This window comes from Electrophorus electricus, chromosome 1, assembly GCF_041902795.1.
Source record: "Electrophorus electricus isolate QZ-2024a chromosome 1, ASM4190279v1, whole genome shotgun sequence".
NCBI lineage: Eukaryota > Metazoa > Chordata > Actinopteri > Gymnotiformes > Gymnotidae > Electrophorus > Electrophorus electricus.
The window spans coordinates 13,753,413-13,761,220 of NC_137497.1; positions in this window are offsets into that span (position 1 = coordinate 13,753,413).

Genomic DNA, 7,808 nt, shown 5'->3' on the forward strand with positions numbered 1-7,808 from the left:
CTCCACAGTCTTCTCCTTCAGATCTCAACTAAAAATATACCTCTTTTCCCAACACTTTTCATAACCTCTTTTCTTATCCATAGTTGTTAATTATTGTATGGTCAATTTGTGTCAATTTTATTTATTTACTTATTTATTTTACTTCTTCTCAACTTTCATTGTAAAGCAACCTTGTGTCTATGAAAGGCACTATATAAATTGAACTTATTATTATTATTGTTATTATTATTATTATTATTATTATTATTATTATGTGCTGTATGTCCACATAATGTGCTATATGTCTTTTATATAATGGTAAAAACACCTATGTTTGCCAGCAACAAGTGTTCACTCTGAATTAAACTTCCAAGACTGAGGAGGTATTTTGGGAAGAGAAGAAGCTGACTCAGCCCCAAAACAGCAGAACAATTAATATTTTATAATATAAATATAAATAATAATAATAATACATATATAAATGTGAGACATTGCTCCTTCATTTTACTTTACTGACTTTCATTATCCATAATCATAATTATCTACATTCACAACATTTCCTTCTGCCGTAGATGAAACATGTTCCACACAGAAAATTCATTAAATAGGTCTGCACTTCATAGACTCCAGAGTACATGTGAACCCACATAACCCAACAGAGTACATGTGAACCCACACAACCCTGCAGAGTTCATGTGAACCCACAGAACCCTACAGAGTACATGTGAACCCACACAACCCTACAGAGTTCATGTGAACCCACACAATGCTACAGAGTTCATGTGAACCCATTGAACCCTACAGAGTACATGTGAACCCATAGAACCCATGTGGTTATTTATTCCAGTAAACATACAGGCGTTTTGTTAATAGATTTTCTTTCTAAATGTCCTGATTTACACATGAAACTGAAATACAAAGAATTTGAAATGCCTTACAGAACACAACAGAAAACAATCAGCTGGGAGATGTACTTCCTTTGAGTATCAGTACTTGAGTTTGAGAGGTTAAATCAGTAATTTAAATGTTGTGGTCACTGCATTTCTTTGTTTATCAAGTCATTGAGTCAGTTCCAAAGATTTGCCGCTAGATGGCAGCCAAGTACCAATTATATTGAGCTTACTATAGGCATTACAATCAACTGTAAAATGCTTTTCTGTTTAATGTGCATGCTGTTTACAAAGAACATTGGTATTTAAAGTAAAAGCTGTATTTGTGTTTTAGACCACAGATTGGTGACACAGACTTGATCTCATATTATATTATATACTATAGGGTAACCTTTTCTCTACTTCACAGTTCTGTAACATCAAAGTCCATGCCTGTTAGTACACCTTTGAACTCAGTATGGCTTTAAGTGTTCTGGCCAACATACCAGGTTGAACACAGTATAAAGCCAACCAGTGCCAGTCATCCCAGTTTCCTACAGTAGTGTTCACTACAGTTTTTAAACCTTGAATCAATTTTCAACACAACTGCTTTGAACATCTCAATGTTTCACAAGCCTCCCTTTTCCCACCACCACCTATAGTGTACTGTAAATGTAGTGAACTACTGATGTACACTGATTAAGGACAAAGATACCACACCTATAGTGTACTGTAAATGTAGTGAACAACTGATGTACACTGATTAAGGACAAAGATACCACACCTATAGTGTACTGTAAATGTAGTGAACAACTAACTGATGTACACACATACGGGCCGTTACACTATCTGAGTGCTGAGGGAACTTTGACACATATATGAGACCTTTATGTTTTCATCCACATATATTACATATGTTGCACACAGCACAAGGTTTTTAACTGATTAACTGTAACAAATATCAGGGCACAGACACAGTGCTGTGTGCTCCATGTTACACAGGACTGTGGGGATTCTGTACCAGCACTGATAATCTTTAGAAAATCACTATCCAAACATAAGATGTATATGATTTTAATTCATTAATGCTAGTTGTGTCAATGGATTAAAAATTAATCAAGTTAATCACATAATAGACTGTGATTAATAATTATTAATCATGAAGTTTAACATTTTGATACAGTATTGCAATACTAGTATTTACTTGTATTTTGTGGAATAAAACAATTACACGTGTAGTGTTGGAATAATTTAATGCATGATAAACTGGTTAAAGGAATCCATTTGTTCTTTAACATCTCAGCTTAGTTGAATAAGAAGGAAGCTTTTTAAAACAAAACCTGCCATTCAGCACAATGGATGTTGTTTCCTCAGTCATTCCTGTCAATAATTAAGCCACGGGTAGAAGTGGGGGTCAAACTTGGTAATATGAATAATTTGCTTTAAAAAAACATGTTAATCATAAATGCTAATGCTGACAGCCCTATTAAATACATTTGAAAACATTAAGATTCCAGTTTCCCACTGTTTGAAATCAGTACAGTAAAAGCTTTCAGAAAAGGCCTCCATCTTCCCTTTGTGACGTTACGAGGAGTGGCACGATAACAGAAATACACTTTTTTCATACATGCAAAAACACAACAAACCTGAAACGATATGCACATTCCAAACACCAACAACACACACTACAACACAGGAGACATATATACACTCAAGACGATTACACCTAACACAGAACAGGTGGATGACACGAGAGGGCGAGGCAACACACACGAAAACACACACGAAGACGTTTGAGGAGGGGTGGGGCCATAACGTGACACCCTTGTGGGACTTTGAGAAACATTTGGGCTTATGATTAGACTTATCATGGAGATTTATAATTTAAAATGTTTGAAATATTGTGATGTAAAACTGACAAATGAGGGTACACAGCTTTATGTATATTTTTAAAGTTAATTCTAAATTCTGTATAACATATTGTTGTATGTATTTAGAGGAATATGTAACTGAATCCATTACAGTGTGTTCAGTAATCTGCCGTCATCACTGTTTCAGTTCTCCAGCCACACTGTTAATGTCAGTGTTTACTTAAGTTTCATGTTTGACATCATGAGTTTTATTTTTAATATGTTAACACCTTGATTCAGTGTTGATTCACTCTGTGTGTATGAACTGTTGACAGGGAGCAGAGAGCAGCATCTCCAGTGTCCAGCTGTGTGTGTGTGAAGAGGAACAACTCCATGATGAAGCCTCATAACTCCAGCAGTGCAGGAGGAACCTCTGACCCACAGTGAGGAGCTTTCCATCAGCACTTAATCTGAGGAAACAGGAAGAGGGAATATTCAGGATAAATGAGATGTAGTGAAGGATGTAATTACTCAACACTTTCCTCATCTTCATCAGGGTAGAGAGAGCAGAGTCTCCAGCTCCCAGCTGTGCGTCTGTGAAGAGTGAATCATCTCCAGCACCCAGCTGTGTGTCTCTGAAGAGTGACTGGTCCATGGAGCCTCCTCTTGCATTCAGCAGTGGACCTGTGACCTCAGTCCTACGGTGAGTGACACATTACACACTCAGATTCTTTCATAAGTGGGGAAGATGTGTTCCTCCCAGTGTGTGAGGGAGTGAAGTTCCCCCCAATATTACAACACTAATACCCCAGTAAACAATGTCACCATTCTACAGGACAAACTAATAAGAGGGGTTCACCACAGGTGTGTTTTAGTTTTAGGAGAAAAGGAGTGTGGTATGTTTGTGTAGTTGCTGAAGGGCAGGTGTGTGTGTGTGTGTGGTATGTTTGTGTAGTCTCTGAAAGACAGGTGTGGTGTGTGTGTGTGGTTTGTTTGATGGTCTTGCTGAAGGAGAGGTGTGGTGTGTGTGAGTGGTATGATTGTGTAGTTGCTTAAGGAGAGGTGTGATGTGTGTGTGTGTGGGATATTTGTGTTGCTGAAGGACAGGTGTGTGTGTGTGTGTGTGTGTAATTGCTGAAGGACAGGTGTGATATGTGTGTGGTATGTTTGTGTAGTTGCTGAAGGACAGGTGTGATGTGTGTGGTATGTTTGTGTAGTCTCTGAAAGACAGGTGTGGTGTGTGTGTGTGGTTTGTTTGATGGTCTTGCTGAAGGAGAGGTGTGGTGTGTGTGAGTGGTATGATTGTGTAGTTGCTTAAGGAGAGGTGTGATGTGTGTGTGTGTGTGTGTGTGTGTGTGTGTGTGGGATATTTGTGTTGCTGAAGGACAGGTGTGTGTGTGTGTGTGTGTGTGTGTGTGTGTGTGTGTGTGTAATTGCTGAAGGACAGGTGTGATATGTGTGTGGTATGTTTGTGTAGTTGCTGAAGGATGTGTGTGTGTGTGTCTGTGTGTTTTTGTGTAGTTCCTGACGGACAGGTGTGTGTGTGTGTGTGTGTGTGTGTGTGTGTGTGTGTGTGTGTGTGTGTGTGTGTGAACTTGCTGAAGGACAGGTGTGATGTGTGTGTGGTATGTTTGTGTAGTTGCTGAAGGACAGGTGTGATGTGTGTGTGGTATGTTTGAGTAGTTGCTGAAGGATGTGTATGTGTGTGTCTGTGTGTTTTTGTGTAGTTCCTGACGGACAGGTGTGTGTGTGTGTATGTGTGTGTGTGTGTTTGTGAGTGGTATGTTTGTGTAGTTGCTGAAGGCCAGGTGTGTTTGTGTGTGTGTGTGTGTGTGTGCTGCTGAAGTACAGGTTTGATGTGTATGGTATCTTTGCATTCCTGAAGGACAGGTGTGATGTGTTTGTGTTCCTGAAGGATGTGTGTGTGTGTGTGTGTGTGTGTGTTGCTAAAGGACAGGTGTGATGTGTGTTATGTTTGTGTAGTTGCTGAAGGACAGGTGTGCTGTGTGTGTGTGTGTGTGTGTGTGTGTGTGTGGTATGTTTTTGTAGTTGCTGAAGGAGAGGTGTGATGTGCGTGTGTGTGTGTGTGTGTGTGTGTGTGGTATGTTTGTATAGTTGCTGAAGGGCAGGTGTGTTTGTGTGTGTGTGTGTGTGTTGCTTAAGTATAGGTGTCTGTGTTTGTGTGTTGTTTAAGTACAGGTTTGATGTGTATGGTATCTTTATGTTCCTGAAGAACAGGTGTGATGTGTGTGTGTTCCTGAAGGACATGTGTGTGTGTGTGTGTTCCTGAAGCACAGGTGTCTGTGTGTGTATGTGTGTGTGTGTGTGAGTGTGTGGTTGTGTGGTTGCTGAAGGACAGGCCTGTTGTGTGTGTGTGTGTGTGTGTGTGTGTGTGTGTGTGTGTGTGTGTGTGTGTGTGTGTGTTGGTGAAGGACAGGTGTGTTCGTGTATGTGTGTGTGGTATGTTTGTGTAGTTGCTGAAGGGTGTGTGTGTGTGTGTGTGGTATGTTTGTGTAGTTGCTAAAGGACAGGTTTGATCTGTGTGTTTGTGTGTGTGTGTGTGTGTGTGTGTGTGTGTGTATGTTCGTGTATGTGTGTGTGGTATGTTTGTGTAGTTGCTGAAGGACAGGTGTGATGTCTGTGTGTTCCTGAAGGACATGTGTGTCTGTGTGTTTTTGTGTGTGTTCCTGAAGCACAGGTGTCTGTGTGTGTGTGTGTGTGTGTGTGTGTGTGTGTGTGTGTGTGTGTGTGTGTGTGTGTGTGTGTGTTGTGGTATGTTTGTGTAGTTCCTGACGGACAAGTGTGTGTGTGTGTGTGTGTGTGTGTGTGTGTGTGTGTGTGTGTGTGTGTGTGTGTGTGTGTGTGTGTGTGTGTGTGTGGTTCATTTGTGTTGCTGAAGGACAGGTGTTTCTAATGAAGTGTACAGTCAGTGCAGGTACCAGGTGGAGTTGATTGGGTAAGAATGTTGTGGGTGTATTTTTGTTCCCTAATGTGATTTATTTTCCCTATTCAATATCATCAGGATGGGGAGTGAGAGAGCAGTAAATCCAGCACCCAGCTGTGTGTCTATGAAGAGTGACAGGTCCATGGAGCCTCCTCCTCTATTCAGCAGTGAACCTGTGACCTCAGTCCTACGGTGAGTGACACATTACACACTCAGATTCTTTCATAAGTGGGGTAGATGTGTTCCTCCCAGTGTGTGAGGGAGTGAAGTTCCCCCAATATTACAACAATAATACCCCAGTAAACAATGTCACCATTCTACAGGTCAAACTAATAAGAGGGGTTCACCACAGGTGTGTTTTAGTTTTAGGAGAAAAGGAGGAAGAAATTCAGCATCATCTACCCACACACACATTCTCCAACTATCTCTTACTTGTAACTGATGGCTCGCAATGCCAGCAAGCTGCCACCAGAGGGAGGCCATGAGCTGGGAGTTAATCAGTGCTCATTAGTCTGATCTCTCACAGATGCCCCACCCCTATATAACTACTTCACTAAGGACTCTATGAAGCCTTGGTGTGTGGGTATTTTTTCAAGTAGAAAGTTCCCAACAAGAGTCTCCTGTCATCTTTCTTCATTCATGTCTGTGTTGTCTTGTTTCTTCTGGGCAGAGTCCCTCTCCATCAGTTGTTTATTAGGAGGAGAAATGTCCTGTAGCAGGAGGTGTCCCTGTGTGTTTGTTGTCTGTCTTAGTTGTTTGTCTTTTGTTCTGTGTTCATTTCCTGCTGTGTTTCTGGAGAGAAACAGAGTGTCCTGAGTCTACCACACACACGTAGTGGTTAGAGCTGCATCATCACACTAGTGCAGACGCTGGTTTGACCCCCAGACCAAACAAGTCACTTTGTTTTTCATCAGAAGTGGCTGAGGGTTTTCTGGCCCTTAAACATCCCTTCACTGCTGAACTCTTTTGTTTGTTTGTATTATTAAACAGTAAAAACACTCACTATGTCTCCACTAAGCACTTCACTCCCATCACTCCTCTTCACTCCCATCACTCCTTCACTCCTTCTTCCCAGTAGTGTAGGGGGTAGAACAGTGTGGTCTTGCTCACCCACTCCTTCACTCCCACCACTCCCTTCACTCCATCACTCCCATCACTCCCTTCACTCCTTCACTCCCACCACTCCCATCACTCCCTTCACTCCCACCACTCCCCTTCACTCCCACCACTCCCCTTCACTCCCATCACTCCCCTTCACTCCTTCACTCCCTTCACTCCTTCTTCCCAGTAGTGTAGGGGGTAGAACAGTGTGGTCTTGCTCACCCACTCCTTCAGGTCAAACCCTCTCAGTTGTTGGTTTCCTGTTCAGTTGCTTTACCTCTTTTGTCCCCTTCCCTGTTTCACCTCATATGTGTTTGGGTCCATCTAGGAGGTCCTGCTTACCTGAACAGGTGGGACAGTCCAGTTCTGTGATACTGACACTATAGTAAAGCAATAGTGGTGGTTCTGGTGTCATTAGTTTTAGAAACTGTTACATGCAGGTGGATGAGATGTCAGGATACAATTGCTGAGGACATTTATTAGACCACAGGAATCACTGTCATAACAGGAAGAACCACACAGGACACAGACTGACTGGGGTAATAAAGAACCACACAGGACACAGACAGACTGGGGTAATAAAGAACCGCACAGGACACAGACAGACTGGGGTAATAAAGAACCGCACAGGACACAGACAGACTGGGGTAATAAAGAACCACACAGGAGACAGACAGACTGGGGTAATAAAGAACCACACAGGACACAGACAGACTGGGGTAATAAAGAACCGCACAGGACACAGACAGACTGGGGTAATAAAGAACCACACAGGACACAGACAGACTGGGGTAATAAAGAACCACACAGGAGACAGACAGATTGGGGTAATAAAGAACTGCACAGGTCACAGACAGACTGGGGTAATAAAGAACCGCACAGGACACAGAGAGACTGGGGTAATAAAGAACCGCACAGGACACAGACAGACTGGGGTAATAAATACACTACAGAAAGGGGAAGTTTAACTAGTATTATCTACCATATCAGTTAACTCCAGCCAGGCATATAACTTTATTGTGGAGTCTGTGGTACTGGAGACCCCCAGCCATACCACACAATGTC